Below are 19,245 nucleotides of genomic sequence, written 5' to 3' on the forward strand. Positions count from 1 at the left end.
AGATGGGAACTCCCGTCTACTTGTAACCATGGCATTGCTTCAGTATATCGGCATTCACTCCTTTCAGACCCGCCACAGCACGCTGACCTCTACTATTTGCAGGTCGTTTCAGTACCATAAGTGATGAAACAAGATGTCAGGCATTGGGGAATAGCCTCCTGTGGATGTAAGCACATAGCTCCCATTAATGTGAATGGGAGTTATGCACATGCATCGAGCTGAGGATGTGCTCTCCGGTCTGCAGAACACACTTGGCAAGTCTGAGTAATCTGTGGTTGATTTTAGTTTTCTCCCCAGAGCTCCCGATGAAGGGAGATGCATGAGAAAGCTGGTGTACAAGGCATTAGCATCAAGGCACAAGTGAAAGAGCGCTCAATGGGATTATTAGTTCTTACGCAGCACAGGTAATGGATGGTGTCCTATAGGAATACTTTACATTCAGAAGTCATGAGCCCGGCCCCTCTTCTCAGTGTAAATCAGGAGCGGTGGTTAAAGCAAAGGGGAACAAAGCTAAAAGCAGAGAAAGATTTTTTTCTTTTCCCTTTTTGTGGTTAGGAGATGTTGTTTCTCTCTCCCATCTTCACTTTACTCTTGGTAGAGAGCCGCTTGCGTTGCCCATGTGCTCTGCACACTCACACTCTCTTCTGTTGATAAATGCCCCTGTTTCCTTGCTGCCAATTTGGGCCACAAGTGCTCAGGCAGGATCTGGTTGTCACCTGCGTGGAGAAAACAGAAACCCACATAGCAAAGAGGGAGAGAATCACTGGAGGTGAATCTTCACCTCCATGGGATGTGCAGTCATAGCAGAGAATGATTGGTGTATTGAGCCTACACTGGGACACTCAGAAAAATTAATTCATTTTCTGTTCACACTTTAAGTTAATTTGGATTATTTAATCCACATTAGGCTCCTTTATGCACACTCTCATTCAGAATTAAAGTGTCCCTAATTCAGTTTACAAAGTAAATTAAGCTCAGCTAAATAAGTGCTATGTTATACTTGAATGAGGGTCTGTGAAGAGATTTAATGTGGTTTAATTACCCACTTTGCATATCAAAAAATGCATAAAATATCACATTAAATTACAAAAACAATCCCTGGAGCAGGAGGGACAGGAAGCTGAAGCTTTTCCTCCCAAAATATGTCACTGGATGAGAGTCCAACTACTTCATTTTAGCTTGGGGGATCACTGTGTTATATGGGAAAGTGGAAGCCTTTCAGCAGCTTGAGTAGAGGCAGTTGACCCCTCTTCCCTGCCCCTCATCGTGACTGCAAGATAAATCTCCAGAGACACAAGGGATCAAAGTCTCCTGGCTGCTGAGAAGTGCTCTACTGGGTGAGACGGCTCACCTCTCCATTTAGGACAGTGGCTCTGAATATTGTGCACAGTCCAGCAAGTATGCTTGAGGAGATGTTCACAGATCAAGCGTTTTGGGGAGGTGGGCAGAATAGTACCTGCTCTACACGTATCCCCAGGATTTGCACAGCACAAGGTGAGGATCCAGCAGCTCAGCACTGAAGGACCCAGAAGGAAGAAGATAGCTAAGAAAGCATTGGCATTGGCTTTGCAATAGCAGGCTAAAAAAAATCTAGAAGCCTTTGGCAGGGCTCGTCTGGATCTCATGAAAAGTGGTGGTGATTACAGGGAACTGGAAAATGGCCAACATAGAGGGAAGGGAGAGAAAGAGTGGAAAACCAATTTAACTTCAATTTCTATAAAAATACTGGCACAACAAAGCTGTTTGTAAACATCTAAGAGATAGCCAGGAACACTGAGCAACACTCAGTTTGGATTTTTTGAGATCAAATCATTTTTAAACCAATCCAATGCTCTTATTTGGCAGCATAAATAGGAGAAGAGCAATAGAGATCATACCTCAACTTCAGCAACTTTATCTTTTCACAACAAGGTGAAGCAGTCTAGGTGAAACTGCTATTGAACATGCAAAAAAATCCAAGAAAAAAATGTATTTGTGGAGTAGTAAAAAACAGAAGGAGGTATATAACAGGAAAAAATCTTCAAGGTTCTGACTGGGATGTCACACTATGCAATATTTTCCTTAACAATTTGTATGACACTGTAACCTTTATGTTTACTTGTTCACGCACACACCACCACAGAGGGAGGGGCTACCAGCACACCAGAAAACACAGGGCTAGAGTTCAAAATCATCCTGGCAAATGATAGAAGTGGTCTGAAAAAAAAAAAAAAAAGGATGCAAATGAGCTTTTGTCCTTACAGATATCAAGATCAGGGAGGAACAACAACTGCACCATTACAAACCAGGAACAACAGACTGGGTGGCAGCTCTGAAGAGAAGGACTTGAAGGTTGGAGTGGATATGCAGTTAGATGTGAATCAACAAGGTTACACTGAAAACAGCAAACACCATGCTGAGGCATGCAAAGAGCACCATCATATTTAAGACGTGTGAAGAAAGCCTTCTGCTCCATTTGCTGCTGGTAAAGGCTTTGCTGGAGGGCTCTTTTCTGGTTTGGCCACTGTATGTCAGGAGAAGTTAGATTAATGGGAAAGAGAGCAGAACAAACAAACAAACAGCAACAACAACAATAATAATAATAATTAAAAAAAAAAAAACAGCAGACTACCATCAGAGAGATACGACACATGGCTTGTGTAGAAAAAGACCAGGGAAGACCAGGGAAGAGAATATGGAAAAGTGGCACTACTGTGGTTTCAAACATGTAAGAAGCATCTGCAAATACAAAGGGAATAAACTCTTTCTGATGACTGCAGTGGGTAGGAGATGAAAACTGCCACAGATTGAATTAAAGGGAATTCACTTCAGATGAGAGGACAGCTTTCCTATACAACATGTGCCAAGGTAGTCAGTGGAATCATCACTGGAGTATTTTAAGAATAAGATAGAGAAGTTTTTACTTGAGTTGATGCGACGTAGTCATTGAGGGACAGACTAGATCACTGGCTGGGGTCCCTCACAGTCTTTGTAGGTCAAAGAGTTTTGGGATTTGCTCCCATTTCTGGCAGGACAATGTGATTTTGTCCAGATCAATACATTTCTCTACTTATCAGTGTTCCCATATGCAAATACACAGAAACAAAATATTCTTCCCTTTAAAGGAAAAAAACAAATGCTCCTAGAAGGTCTGTCTGATTATAGATCAGCTGGGATGGTGCTGCCTTCTGAAAAGAGGAGGCAATCTGCCCTACTCTAGGTGGAGATCATGTAGATCAAGGTCCTCCAACTCATTTTGTATATCTGCAGTAATCATAAAAGAAAAGCTTTGCAACCTAAACAATTGTCTGTCATAAAGCCTCATTTCCTGGGAGACTGAGCAAATATAGTTCCTATAAAAATTTCACCATTTGCAGCAAAACAAGAAGAGTTTCAAGACTGCAGGAGTGTACAGAAGTAACAGAGCATCAGCATCTCTTTAACTTTGAACCTGCATCCAACCACTTCTTGCTTAAAGGACAAAAACAAAATGTGTGTAAACACAATGAAAGGAGGATTGTTTATGTGCCACCCCCATACCAGCAACCATGAACTCTGGCTGATTTTGCTTATCATCCATTAAGGGAAATGGCTATAGGTCATCTCTGTGATTACCTAACACTCAGGGGAAGCAATAAAGCTCAGCTGGAGTTGTCACACTGCAGCAAAAAAGGAAAGCAAGCCCAACTCTCGTTTTTGTTTTTCACTACATTACTTCAGTTAACATAGTGCACTGTTAACATTAACTCCTGGCCATATATTGCTTTATAGATAGACAATCAATACTGCGACTGAAATATGATTTTGTTAAAACGTCTAGGGGACTGTATGCATTTAGCTTTCACACTATTTTCAGAAAATGAACATCAATATAAAAATAATGAGCCTCATAAAATAAAGCCTAGTTCATGTGGCTGAGCTGGCTTTTAAGAAAGGGGACAGAGATTTATACTAAAGGCATCACAAAGGAAACAGCTTAGAACAACATTCAGCATCTCTTTCAACCCCAAACGAAGGACGTTCAAGGCCAGCACTGAAACACAGTTTGCCTTTGCTCAGTAGGGCATGTGCTGTGATGGCAACACTTGGCAGCAGCTCTTGGATACACCAGCAAGAGGAAACTGCAGCAGGGCCTTTGACAGGAATACAAAATCACCTCGTATTTAGAGATCATTGAAATAAGTCACAAGCCTCATTTTTTTAGTCGAGCTACTTCTGCTTATGAAAGAACACAAGAAATTAAGCATAGTTCCTCCTAGTGACTGTAGGGACACCAAAGAGGACAGGAAAGTCCAAGGGACAGTAAGGGTACTGGTACTGGTGGTGGCGATGCAGGGAAAGTCCTGCTCCTCCTAAGAGAACCAGAGCATTGCACACCAATAGGACTGTTGTCTTATATGCTATATTAGTTTAATTTTCCTTGGGATGAAAATACTGTGGGTAGAATTGGGGTTGAAACAGGGAAAAAAGGCACATTCCAACTCTTTGACAGCTACATGATGTAGCATAAACCTTCACATGCTGTACCTCAAAAAATAAGGATTGTGGATCCTCACATGTGGCATGTGAGAGTGCCGCATGCACAAGGCACAGCCTATGCTAAATAGTGCAAGACAGGAGCTATACATCAAAGCCAAGAGGAATTAGGACACGTACACTGAAAATGATTCCCCCCGCCCCTTCCCATCCCTATATTTGTCAGGATTTCCTAGTACTACTTTTGTTAGACCCTTCTGAAACATTCGTAGTGAATGAAGAGGTGACAGAGTTCTAGAAAGTAATGTTGAAAGGGAAGCCTGTAAAACAGCTGAATGACACTAACCTGAATCAAAGCTGACGGGGGACAGTTCACTTTAGGATCAGATCCCTTTTAATTCATTTAAAGCAAGTCTTCCTCTGACCCCTCCAGCATTTTCACGGGACGTCTACGTTCAGAAATGAAGGTACCAAAACTCTTTGCCAAGCCGTGAACAAATTTCTGCTCATGGCTTTCCCTTTCCACTCAAGGGACATCACAGACTATGGGATGTCCCCAAGGAAAAGACAATCAAGTGTGAAGTTCAGCTTTGACATTTCCACATTACACCTCTGTTCCAGCTAGCTCTGACCACATAGTGGTTGGTCATTGACATTGGCAGAACACCAGGAAGCACCACAAGAAGCTCTGCTCAGGATCAGGTCTAAATGTGTATCAGCCCACAAATGTTCCTCTTAGTACCAAAACTGGGATTAAACACACATCAAAATGAGCAAAAGGTACATTAGATCTGAATATCCTGAAGCAACTGACTGTACCTCATATATTGTTGAAGTTCACCAGAGATGCTTGGCTTTTCTTTTTCCTTTTGTGTGTGTGTGTGATATGAATTTATGGAAACTTTCATTTTGCTTAAAACCCAATAAAATATGAAGTGTTTAAAAAATTAGTTACTCATTTGGAGTTTTAAGTTAGGGATGTGCACAGACGGAACAACTTGCCACCCGCGTGAGGCAGGAGGAGGTGATTAAAAACCATCCCTTTTTGCAGGTGTTGTACAGTACCAACTGGTTTCTGCTTGCCTCAGGGAAAGTCCTTTCATCTATCACATGTTGTGTTACGGGTGGATTATGTCATATCAAATCCAATTACCTCATGTCATGTCAGTTCCTGACATAATGCAACAGAACATACTTGTGAGGTGCAGATCAATGTAGCACGAGGCATCCTAAATGTATGAAGGACGCAGTGTTGCTTGCACCAATAGGGTGGCTTTGGGTGCTAAAGTATCCTTTGGCAGTTATATTACTCTTGTCCTACGCAAGGGCAAATTCTTTCCTCACTACCTAGGTCTCAATAATCCCTGCATGGACTCAAAAGTTGTTCTGGGATAAATTTCTTCAGTCTGATGTAAAATGTGGGTAAGTCAGTCTGGCATCAAGCAGCCAAAGTTTCAGATCATAGAATCACAGAATGGTTTGGGTTTGAAGGGACCTCAAAGCCCATCCATTTCCAACCCCAATTCCATGGCCAAGGACCCCTCCCAGCAGCCCAGGCTGCCCCCAGCCCCATCCAGCCCGGCCTTGGGCACTGCCAGGGATGGGGCAGCCACAGCTCCTCTGGGCAGCCTGGGACAGGGCCTCAGCTCCCTCTGAGTGAAGAATTTCTTCATTAAATCTAATCAAAATCCACCCTCTTCTAGTTTAAAGCTGTTACCCAATGTCCCACCCCTACACCCCTGACCAAGAGTCCCTCCCCAGCTCTCCTGCAGCCCCCTTTAGGCCCTGGCAGGCCGCTGTGAGGTCTCCCCGGAGCCTTCTCCTCTCCAGGCTGAACAACCCCAACTCCCTCAGCCTGGCTCCACAGCAGAGGGGCTCCAGCCTCTGAGCATCCTCATGGCCTCCTCTGGACTCACTCCAACAGGTCCCCGTCCTTCTGGTGCTGGGGCCCCAGAGCTGAGCGCAGGCTCCAGGTGGGGTCTCATGAGAGCAGAGCAGAGGGGGACAATCCCCTCCCTGCCCTGCTGCCCACGCTGCTGTTGGTGCAGCCTAGGACACGGTTGGCTTTCTGGGCTGCAGGTGCACATTGCTTGGTCATGTCGAGCTTCTCATCCACCAGCACCCCTAGGTCCTTCTCCTCAGGGCTGCTCTCAGTCCACTCTCCACCCAGCCTGTATTTGGGCTTGGGATTGCCCCAGCCCAGATGAAACATTTCAAAACCTCCAAATGATGTGTTATGAGATATGGACAAAGCTTGAGTGCCTTACATGAAAGGCAGACCTATTTGATCTGCGGAATGGTCCTGACTTGAGAAGAAAAAGAAGCTCTTAAATTCAGCCTGGGTGGACTTTGGGAAACAAGAAAAACATCAGGACTGAATAATCAAACATCACCTCCTAATCCATTTGGAGAAGCAGCAGAAGTCCTACTCCCACTTCAAAATTTTCAATGCATTGCACACCACAGGCGCAAGGAGAAACAGCGACGGGTGCAGAGATAAAGACGGAGGGAGGCTGCAGAAAGGCTACTGCAGGCTGAAGAAAGCACAGAAACACAGGCATGCGTATCTCCTTCAACAGGCAACACAAGCAGCAGCCCAGAGCCTGATTAAATCGAGGAGGCTGGGCTGCCTGTTTTATATTTGTTTACATGTTTCCTTTCCTTTTTTCATTTGTCCCAGAAAGGCAAGCTCCCAGGGAAGGAATTTAATCACTATCCTCTCTCATTTAAGAGTGTGTCTGAAAGCAGCTCATGAGAGGATGACAGGACTGCTATCCTTTCCTGCTGTGAGCACAGGGAATGGTTTCCCTTTAATCCTCAGTCCTGCGACTCTGTAATGCATTCTCCACCAGCTGCACGGATGACTGTGAACATGAGGCACTACCTCTTCCAACTTCCAGCTCAAAATTTACCTTTTTTTTTTTCTGGATTTGAAGTCAGCCACTTTCTGTGCCCTTTCCCAACACAAAAAGGTGTTAGCTAAGCATGACTGTACAGACCCTGGTTTGAGCAGGCTCTGATTTAACACACGTTCCTCACTTTCCCCTGTCACCTCCCAGAGCTGGGTCCAGGGCTCACGTTGCTGCCTACTTGCAAGCTGGCAGGAGTCCCTGGATCCTGGCCAGCCCAGCTGCATGGAGTCTGGGGCTCTGCTGGAGTTTGTAGGACATTTGTGATCTTCACGCTAAAACCTAAAGGATCAGCTATTGGCTCATGTGAGATTGCAGTGGCAGGAAAGTAATGCTACAGGCAGGGGTATGGTAGAGAAAAGCATGCACCATGATTGGAGTAATCAAAAGGAGCTTTCTCCCCATCTCTTTGATATTTTCTTTCAATGCTCTTTAATACTTTTGATACGCTAGGATCCTTTTGTTTTACTCCAGTACCAGAGCTGACCTACTGGATCCTTCCCATTGCCCACATCAATAATTCCCACAAAAGTTACCCTGAAATTTCTGAAGGTTCCTCTGCTGGCATAGGGCACTGAGGGAAGAGCCCAGAGGTGCGACAACCCAAGGCTTGCCATGGAGGTTCTCCTGTCCAAGCTAGCAACCTTTTCCATGCCTTGCACTTCTTAAAAACTCCCTGGCATGAGAGATACAACTTTGTGTATTCATGCAGTGTTAGTACAACATGTCCTAATTGCTCCTGATTTATTTCATAACATAAATATTAAGTAGCAGTGTTATGACCCTTTGTTGATAACAGCACCAGGGTGATGAGGATTTTGGCACAGGATGAGCAATGTGTGCTTGGAGATTTTCATTAGATCCCTGATACTCCAATTACTCTACAAATTGCCAGCTGAAGAAATATGATCATATTGAGGAGTTGGATCCTTACCAAAGAGATCAAGTCTCCTTCCTATACCATACGTAGCTTATACACTCATGTTCTGTTCTGGCTGTTTTTACAACCATCACTAGCACAGTGTTGCTCTCCAGAGAGATATATTAAGTCCCCCAGGTGAGGACATATCTGTTATCAAAACCATCCTGGATGGCCTACCCCAATCTGCTAGGTAAAATATGACTAAGCAGCTGAGCTGTGCATTGATGCCACCATGCAAAAGTTAATTAGAAGGCTACTTCCCATAAGTAGAACAAAGACGCTTGACTTTGCTGCTGCTTTGAAGTGCCTTGTGGCGTATGTCAGGTCCTGCACGTCATGCACAGCAGTTTTATGCAGATGCACAAGAGGGAATTCCTAAAGAGGAACAGTGAGCATGGGACTATGCCTGAATTAACTAATTAATTAATTAATTTCCTTTGCACAGGTAAAGACCCTTTCAATTATTTTTCAAGATACCTGTGTGTCATCATGGTCTACACAGGGACACAAGGAAACAGTCTGAACGCAGAGGTTTACAAGACTTACCACCCCATAAGTCCTGTCCTCTCTGCCATACATTGGATTATTGCAGTCTTGGTAGCTTTGGTGAGCAGGATCCCAAATCAGTGGCCTTTATGGGAGAAGACGATCTGGAGGTGGAGCATAGGAGAGGTGGATATGGGTCGTGGCAGATCTAGGGATAATGGTCAGAATACAGTAAATTCTAAAGATTTATAGATTTAGCCTGATATCCCAAACTCGTCTAACCTTGCTAATCTTGTGCATTTCCACACAAGGCGACCATGAATTAGGTGGAATAGTTTTACACACCTTTCAGTAGCAAAAGTTACTGTAATTAACAAAGTCTTTTCTTCCTAGTGGAACAGTGGGCAGACAGACTATAGCGCTTTGACAGGTTCCATATAACATTAAAGCAAACAGTGAGATAATAGAAATCACATTTAACTGCCAATGAAGAAGAGAAAAGCCCAGCAGTTCTTATCTCAGTTTTATTAGTCCCTGTGCAATGCTGTTAGCTTTTAGTGTTGTTGATGCACCCAGTGTCCATTCCCATAATTTGTGCTGCATTACTTATCACCTGGATGGGAACGTGAGAAGAATCTAGGTGTGTCTGAGGAGCAGAAATTAAAGCAATGGGAGAGAGAGAACATCACAGCACAAAAGTTTTTCCTTTGCATTAGAGCTAGACTAAAATGAAGCTAGTGGTATGCTTACATGGAAGGCACGGTCCCTCACACTTGACTTTGGGTACAAATCTTATCTATATATGTGTTCCCCTTCCTATGAACAAAAAAACTCTCAATTATAATCTTCACAGATAGCCTCCTAATACTCACCTACACTCCAAATTCCTGACATATCAAGAAAATCACAGAGTTGTATTGCAACACCCTTTCCAGGCAAGAAGTCTCCAAGGTCCTGCCTTCAACATGTGCTGTGAAATATATCAAAAATCCTCCAGAAAGCACTGAATGCACTATCCCAGAGTCAGAAGCCATTGGTGCACCTTTGGAAGAGTGCTAAATAGTCCTGAGAAATTGGACTTGTTAGGTTGGGCACAGCACCTGACTAACCTGTCCTTGGATTCCAGCTGGATCCCAAAGGCTGTCCAGTTGTTGAATTGCCCTGCATATATCAGGCCGTGCCATTCTGGTCCAATGTAAAAATCAACCAGGGGAACATGGACAGGCAGAAAGAAAGCGACAAATACACATGAAACTGCAAGATGAGAGTCTTCTGTCACTGCAGAGTCACAAGTACCATAAGGGGAACTGGAATAAATTTGAGCCCTCACGTAACAAAATCCATCAAACCCACCACATCAGAGTGATCAGCAGGACATTTAGAATAAAGATAATCCTGCCCATCTAAGACAGGGCTGGTACCTCTCCACAAGACTTCCTTCAGCCTCCACAGTAACAGGCTTAGTTCAAACAGCAATCTTGCTGATGATCTCCTGAGGTGTCCCAGCTGATGGACTCATTTCCGTTTAGATGTCAGAGCAGCAAAGCATCTATGAACTTCATAATCTTGATCATCTTCAGCCCAGGGAGCCAGAGGCAATTGTGTTTCCATTCAAGCAAGAAAAACACTTGAAACACCAACATGGGTAGAAACACTTAACTCTTTAAAAATCTCAGCCGACGGCAGCTGTCATGTTTCAAACATGATCACTCTGGTTTTAGAAACAATAGGTCGAAAGGTACAATTTTAAATTTAGGAACAATTGGAAGTGCTTATGGACTGAACCAGGCAACCTTTAATTTCATACATGTAAGACGTGGAATAGGAAAAAAAAAAAAAAAGAAGACTGTGAAGGAGTACACTTGAAAGCCCTGGTCAACCCAAGAAGCTCCGTTATCCTCCCATGTCATGGAGGCCTTTCCACTTCCCCACCTCTCTGAGGGCCATGTGCCAGGACTTCTTTTTTTTTTTCTTTTTTTTTCTTTTTTTTTTCTTTTTTTTTCTTTTTTTTTTTCATAAAAAGTCATGAGAAGCAAAGCAGTTGTGTCATTGCATCTCATGGCATGTCACACCAGCCGTTACCACTGAGGCGGCTGAAGCTGCTTGAAGCTTAAGTAAATCCATGCCTGGAGCCCAGAGCCTCACGACATACTAGGGATCCTCACCTAAACACAATCCCAGTAACATATCTCCTTCACATTCAAATAAGAACTAAAGCATCTATATGACGTGCCCTTAGAGTGCAACCTAGGGCCAGGATTTGAACCCTGGACGTGCTCTTTCACCATGGGGTCCTCCTGCCTGCCTGGCTCTCCCTTACCCACAGATGCTACAACCCAACCAGATGGATTTTGAGCCTTGATGCCTCACAGCAGGATCAAGGATTCAGTTTCCTGGATTAGCAAAGAGAGCAGTACAGGTCACCATGCACATCAGTGAGTACAGCCCTGGCATGTCATCCTGGGGAACTTTTCCTGACACGGCTGTCAGAGGAACTCCTAGAAGCCTAAAGAGTCAATTTGCACAGCATCTACATGCATATTTTTGGTACCAAATAAAGGTCTGATTTGCACATAGGTAGAGCTGTCTCAGCTCTCATTAGTGTTCATGGTCTTTGTTGCAGGGGTGCTCACATGGCTGATTTCCATCTCCAAGTTTACAATTTGGGCTGCTTAGCTTTAGAAGTTGCAGTAAAGTGGGATGCATCAACACAAGGCTGCTTTACCAGCCTTATCTCAGCACCTCTTCTATTCTACCACTACAGCTGGGCCAGAGAGCAACTTGTCATTTAGTGTTGTGCCTAGGCATTTTGAACAGTTACCTCCAGGTTAGCAGGAGTGTACCAGCTTCGTATTGATCACTTGTCAAATATCATGCACATGGATCTGAGGCTGGTTAAGAACCATTTCCTCTAAAAGTCAATATTTATTCATTAACAACCTTTTAGCTGGTTAATTGAAAGTGACAGGATGCATTTTGCCTAACAGATTGCATTTTACTGAGTAATTTCTAATTTACAGTAAATATGATTGAAAATAAAAGTTCATTCCTGCTATCAGTTTAAAAATGGTTTGTGCTTCCAACAATTGTACCATAGGGAGCTGCTCGGCACTGATTTATTTGTGCATGCGTGTGTGTGTGCATGTTTTTTGAATTGCAGTAACTTAGCCGAGTTTGTCTCTTAATTCTGGGTATCAGAGCAAAGGGACCTTGTGGTGAAGGTGACGGCAAATTGTGTTAAAGAGTGATTATTCTACTATTTCACCTTCTGGCTCTTTTTTAAGCAGGATTAGATTTTTTTTTTCCTCTCCCTCCCTCTGGCATCTCTTACACATTTAAAAACCTAAGCACCTAGGGTTAATATGCTCCAGATAATAGTATAACAGAGATTTAAAAAACAAGTCAGACGCAGAGAACTTTGAACAACACTACTTGCATTGTGGAAATACTTATAAATGGGCACAGAAAGGAATAATAGGTGCAAAGAGATTTTATTGCCTCAGTAACAAAAGCACTCAGCTTGTTAGCATGCCTTCCCCTCAGCTCCTCTCACTCTTACAGGTGAAGAGTACTATCCCTTTCACTTGAAGTGTGTATTGCAGAGCAGATGAGAGCCTGAGGCCTCCCAGACTGTGTTCCCAGCTCAGCCAGGGTGTGGGAGCTGCTCTGAAGATAGCCGCAGGATCTCCTTTGTGTTGTGGTCCAGCAAGGTTATGTCCAGCATGCTTCATTTCCAAATAAAATGACAAGCATGAGTGTCCCTTCCACCCATCTTGTAAACTTATCCACAGTTTTGAATGTTCAGTGGGGTATGTTTTGTTCATGTATCAAGGAAAAAGAAAGCATCCAGAGCTCGAACTGAGGAAACAAGCCCACAGACAGGACAGGCATCAGATGAGAGCCCGCTTGCTCCCCAGCCCCATTCACATGGAGGGGCAGGCAAGGTGCAGCCCCTCTGCCCTAATCTGAGTTCCCAAAAGTCAGACATCTGAGACTTGCTCATCCTCAGCCTCTGTTATAGCCAGTGGTGAGATGGGAAGTGACCTCATCCTAAAATAAGCATCCAGGAGAGGTCAGAAGAACTGCCCTCTAGAAAGGGGCACTTTTCTCGCTGACAAAATGTGAAGAGATACTTTTGAGATTGGTCCCCTGAATAAAAAAGAACCGTGCAATCACTGACTTTAAACTTAAGCACCTCTAAACTTCTCCATCGGAAGCATATCTAAAGCAGATTAAATGACTCCTACTTTTAATTGATCAGTTATCCCACTGAAATCCTTTTGAACCTGCCTATAAATTTTTCAGCAGCTCCCATATGGGGCTGAGCTGCAGCAGTAGATGCTGTCCCCAGCTGATCGAGTGGGCAGATGTACTTCTGCCTACAGGTAGTTGGCAGATCAGTGCAACAAGAAGATTACACTTCTCACTGATATATTCCTCAGAGCCAGAGCCACGCTTTTGATCTCTGTAGGAATGGATAACGAACTATGAGAATAATCCACGCACAACATTTAAGTACCAAACAGAATTGTTTTCCAGTTTAATTAATAACTGCTTTGTAGGGTGGAAGGAAGGTGTAATGTGATTACAGTAGCCTTAACATATCATCAGAGACTGCTTAGGAATTGCTTTTTGACAACTTTACCCAAGCTAAGACAGCAAGCATGTACACACCAGGGAACACGAGAGGTTAGCCTTTCACAGGACACCCTGTCCTCCATTTTCAGGGCAAGTTCCCTTTCTTCCAAAGGAGAGAGCCAGAGGGGGAAGGCTGTGCCACACAAACCCCAGGAGCATTTTTCCCATCTATATTCATACACATAGTCCCACCATGTGAGCATTAATATCAGGAATGTATCATAACAAACACGTTCTATGTCTCAGTCCTAAAACAGGGTCACATTTATTAAGCAGAATTTCTTCTTTCTTCACCCAGTTTCTATTAGGTTTCACCACAAAACTCTGTGACTTTATGGTAGATTTGTCAATAAGGGAAACTTTAAAATCCAAGTTAATTTTTAAACCAATGCTTCATTTCCTCAATTATTTTGTAAAAAAAAAAGAAAAATAATTGATGAAGTACCAGCACATCATATTGTCAGCACAACTCTCCCAGGACATCCAACAACAGGTAGGAACTTTTCAGTGGTGTTTATCCAAAAATTGTCCTGAACAATACAAAAGGTGTCCCCTCCAAGTAGCAAGGGACATATGTCAACTTTTGGGGAAGAAAATAGGCATCTTAGCATTGTTTCCATTGTGTGAAACTTGGAAGTGGGCAACTAAATCCTTCCCCCCATCCTGGGCATCCCACCCTCTCAATTCACCCCTTAGCTTCAGACAGTAACCAATAAAATATTGGGTCAGTAATAAGAATAAATATGCCTATCCTATAACCAAGTTATCAGTAGTTTTCCATGGCTTTGCTCCAGTAAAGAGTGGTCCTATTTCAACGTTTTGCTTCCTGAAAATCCCCCTGAAATCCTGGTAATGCTCACAGTACAAGGTCCCACATGGACTAATAACCTCATTGAAGGACACCGGCAGCTTAAATACCTCATCTAGAATATTTACGGATTGGGAGATAAGAAATGCCATCCTTCCTGCATGACATTATGGGGAGGGGAGCAGTATGTTAAAACAGCACTTTGGACTCAGCGGAGAGTAGCATCACTGCCAAGTATCACAGCTCAGCCTGGAGACAGACCTCTTTTGTTTTAAATCTCTCTGGCTACACTTCCTTTGGGATGATGCAATCCTCAAAGCAAATTAACATACACAGGAATCTCCAGTGCACAGGAATATGTCATAAGAAATAACTATTTTTAATGGTGTCCTACCAGGGCTATGACAGAGTCAGCGAGCCAGCTGAATACAGAGATGCTTCTCACCTGCAGTACATTCAGCGGTGCCAGAAATCCAAACCACATGAATAGTCTTGAGTCTTTGTTGTTCTTTAAGTGCCCTCAATGTGGAACTGGAAAAAGAAAGAGCATTTAAAAAAAAAAATAGAAACAAAAACGGGATGTTCTGATTGCAGGCGAATCTGAGCTGAAGGTTACTGCTATTTTTCTCCTGCTTATATTGCTCCTGTTGCACATTTATAGTACAAGAAGGACTTATCTCCATGGCCTTTGAAGAGGTTTGAAGAAGTGAGGGTTTGTTCTTGGAAATCCGTTCCTCTCCTCTCTCCCATTGCTACAGAAGAGACACAGAAAATCCTCTGTTTAGGGCTCTAGCTTGGGACTCAGGAGACCAGAGTTCAGTTCTCACTCTGCTGCAGACGTCCTGGGTCGCTTTGGGGAAGTCTTTTTGCTGGCTCTTTAAAGCTGATTTCAACAGGAGAATCTCTCTGAAGCTTCAAGAATGTCTCAGTTGCTCATCTCCAAATGCCTTCAGCTTTCTCTGGCTGCAAAAATTATAATTACATCACAGTGGGAAGAAGAAAAACACAACCAACTTTAGATATTACGGCACTCAACAGAAATCTCAGCAGTCAGGTGAGAAGCAACCCCAATGGGGATGCTAGTGGCTGACGCAGACTTTGGAAGCATCAGCATGAAGAAAACAGTAAATGTGAGCTGTCAGCTTGTGAGAGGCAGTTTATGCCTCTGGTTTGTGTCTAACAGACTCTCTCCAGAGTTTTCTTAAACAGGACAAACTGCTTCCCCAGCAAGCAGCTAAACGGGCTGGTTTTCCTTCTGATATTGATTACTCTCTCTAGAGCTAGGAGAGGAGTCATCATATCCAAAGGAAATTAGATGGAGGTGGGAAAGTGTTGTCAACAGAGCTGTAAGAAATTAGGAAAAACTGCCTGGGGAAACAAGCTGACTTGTACTTCTTCTTAGAAAGGTCATCAGGATTAGGAGTCTTGGGAGAGCTTCATTAAAGTCAGTAGAAAAAAAAAATTACAAGTGGGGAAATTAATTTGGGCAGCAAGAAATTAAACTTACACAGAAAGAGACATTGAAGTCAGTAAAGAAGGCACCAAGAGGGAGATGCTGGTACAATTCACCCCAGATGCAGGGGCGAGAGAAATGAAGGGCAGGGAAGGTCCCCGTCATGAGGAACAACGAGGTGCACACTTTGCTGAAAGCCTTCCCTACAGCTCCGACCAGGTGTGCATTGCTAAGTTGGACACTAACACTCAAGGCCAGCTATAAACTGATTTTACTAAGATGTAAAGTAGTATCTGTGGTGGACAATTCTCCCAGAGTGGGGCGACACGAGCTTGCTGTGCATAAGGAAGAAGAGCTGCAAAAATTCAGCTTGGGAAAGAACTACACTGAACAACGGGGCAGAGGGTTGTTTAAAAGGCAGAAAGACCAAAGAAATGCTGTCTGACTTGCTCTGCTTCATCAAACTACTGAAAAAAAGAACAGATGTTAGCGTGCCAGGCTCATAGAGTCCTCTAGGTTGGAAAAGACCTTCATGACACCTCACAGCCCAGAGCAGGGTCTTGAAAACGATCCTTGCACATCCAAGCCAAGTATCTTACACATAATATTGCTTAGTTGACAGGAGTCAGTACCCACGTATCCCTTTCTAATTTTCTAGCATCCTTACCTTGAGAAACTCACCCTCCCGAAGTTGCACTGATGGGTGTCTGTTCTGGGAAGAGCTCGCTTTTGAAAGACGGGTGTTTTCAGAGTGGAAATTTCTTTGGAAGATTCCCACTTAGATCAAATCATAACAAAAGTGGAGAAGAAGCTGCAATTTTAAAGTGTAAATCCACGGTGTGCCTTCAAAGAGAACCCCTGAAGATGCATCTTTCTCCTGGGTTTTCACTGCACAAAGCAAGGCAGGACTGAAGCCTTGGATCAATGCCCCACTGCGCGTTATTAAGGCCCCATTTCAGCTGGGTTTCATCTTTGCTGCCTAAACATATGGCAGCTTCATTATCCTAGGTGGAACTTAAAGCAGCAAAAAAGTAAGAATAGAAAATGACCTGCTCCTGAGTCTTTGAATTGCTCCTGATCATTTTCTTATAGGACTATCGGTTATAAATAGCGTTTCCATACTAGGAAATAACAAAGAGGCCTCTTTTCCCTAAGAAGGGCAGGAGCAGACTGGTACGGGGTGACTGACACCAGCCAAGCTGCGAGCCATGGCCCTGTGATGCTCTAAGAAAAGGTACAGGTCCCCTCTTTGCCTTTTTGTGATTTCTAGCACTACCTAAAAAAGAGCTTGACGCTAGAGAGGTGTGAGACAGCATGTCAGGATGGAGGCTAATTTAGGACAATTTGGGTCTGTTTTCTGCATATTCAAAAAAAAAAATTAATAAAAAAAAATAAAAATAAAAAAGGAGAGGGGCTGATCCTGGCCTGTTATAGGTAGCTGTGGAAAAGGGAAAGCACTGGACTCTCAGTGCCCTCTGCACCACTCATCAGGACCGAAGAGCTCTGCCACCTTCAGTTTCCAGACTCACACAGCCAGAAATGAGTGGTGCAAGCCTGGCACAACAACTAAAGGGCTCCACGTGCATCCTAGCCTTGAAGGCTTCTCCTTCTAAAGAGACGCCAGCTCTGCCTGGGCAACTCGGTTACTTTCTCCAATGCTTTTTGTACATCTTCACCACCCATGGAAGTGGAAAATGATGCCCTCAGAGTGCACAGATAGGGGAAGGCACTGAAACCCGCTCCAACCATCCGCTGCCTCCACGCAGGGACAGGCACAGGGCATGTGCCAGGCAGCTCCTCTGTGCTCGTAGCAGCTTGCAGCTCTGATCCAGGGGATCCACAAGGGGCAGGGGGCTCTGCCCTACATTTTGCAGGGCACCCAGAAACCCAAACCCAAGCAGTGCAGCTCTGGGGGACATGGTTCCTTGCCAACTCCTCCTTGCAAAGCTGCTGCGTGCAGCAGGGGTGATTACGGAGACAAAAATGCAGGTACCTTTGTTTGAAAAAAAGAACAAATAAGCAAAAATGTTTGCAAAAGAGACATTTGTCATGAAAGAGGAACATAATTAACGGCCCTTCATGTGGCACTAAATATGGAGAGTAAATGAGCGCCCTCTGATCTCCAGGCTTTTATGTTTATTTCTCTATTTTGCTCTTGCTGGGGGACAAGAGCAGCTTTTCCCAACGAGAAGGCCCTCTCACAATAGCAGGTAATTAGTCAAGGGGCCCGAAGGGATCGAATCTTGTCAAGGGAAACTCATTTATACAGTCAGGTGATGAAGCCACATGATTGCAGCTGAACGCCGCAGTGGCCCATTGAGACACAACGGCACGCTTGTCACATGCCCTCCACCAAGCTGGGAAATTGCTATTTTCAGACATCCCCCTTCCCCCAAAAGGAGCCAGAAAGTGCAGCAAATAGGTTTGTGTACCCAAGCATGCATGCATGGAGTGGGATGGGGGGACCAGACCCTGCGTGGAGGGGGAACAGGCTCATGCAGCCAAGCTCCCCGTGATGCCTCACAGAGCAATCACCATAACACATCTCTCCTTAAGAGCCCTTTCCCCAGGAAGATTGCTGGCCTGTTTATAAATATTGCCTATAACGAAGCCTCACACTACCCCATGTGAGCTATCCGAGCACTATAATTAGGGCTGTGATGAATCCACATTGTTATGGATGCGCCGGACACCGAATATCAGGCCTTAAATTTCCGAGGATGCCAAATGCGAGCGTGGCAGATCAGACACTCTATCCCATTTGTTGAAAACAAATGTCTTATTTACGTTGCCCTGGTTGTAATCTCTATCCCCAAGCTGCTGTTATTAACTAACATGAGTTTTCTCGGATAGCTGAGCAAGAGACAAAGATCATCAGGGAGGCAGGAGCGTCGCGGGAGAGGCAGGATTAGGAGCATACTTTACTCAGACAATTATTTTCAAAGCCTGTGGATGTTTAGGCCTTTATTATCTCCCCAAGAGTGGCACGGTTTCCCTCTGTCTCTAAACACTGAGGTATACGACCAGCTGTTTTTGCACCACGATTCCCCATACACAGAAAACACAGCCTGTTCTCACCTGCTGGAGCCAGGAGGATATTCTGCAGTGCCCAGCGCTGATACAACACTCACCATCCCCTGGTGGCCCACCAGCACACATCTGGCCCATCTCCACCCTGAGCCCACCCTCCAGTCCAGGTCCACCCAGCACCGGCCCACTCCTCAGCCCCGCTCTCCAGCAGCCAAGCCCTGCTCTGGAGGGCTCTCTCTGGGGAAGAGCGAGGACCCTGAGCCCCATCCACGAAGTCTGGATGAAGGCAGCCCAAGCTCAGTGCTCCCAAAGCACCGTGAAGTTGCTGAAGTCAAGCCATCAGCTGGTAATACAGACCAAAGTCAGAAGAGTCGGAAGCATTGGCGCAGCTTGAAGCTGCCCGCAGGTCCAAGCATCATTTCACAGCCTGAGGCAGAAATCAGAGTGGTTTTGAACGTTTTCTAGCAGCCACCCTGAGCTTTTACCTGCTACCATCGGGAGCCAAATCTTCAGCATCAAAAGGGGAGCGAGAGCTCGTGCGGCA

General features: G+C 44.4%; 1 long non-coding RNA gene across 1 annotated transcript; it reads right to left on the reverse strand.

Moving 5' to 3' along the window:
- Positions 1-601: 601 nt before the first annotated feature.
- Positions 602-14,768, reverse strand: LOC136790002 (uncharacterized). The gene is made up of 3 exons (XR_010829048.1): positions 14,664-14,768; positions 8,833-8,980; positions 602-716 (listed from the first exon to the last, which is right to left on the reverse strand). It is a non-coding gene; the product is annotated as an uncharacterized lncRNA (long non-coding RNA).
- Between the last annotated feature and the right edge of the window lie 4,477 nt (positions 14,769-19,245).

The sequence above is a fragment of the Anser cygnoides genome, chromosome 2, assembly GCF_040182565.1.
Source record: "Anser cygnoides isolate HZ-2024a breed goose chromosome 2, Taihu_goose_T2T_genome, whole genome shotgun sequence".
Lineage (NCBI taxonomy): Eukaryota > Metazoa > Chordata > Aves > Anseriformes > Anatidae > Anser > Anser cygnoides.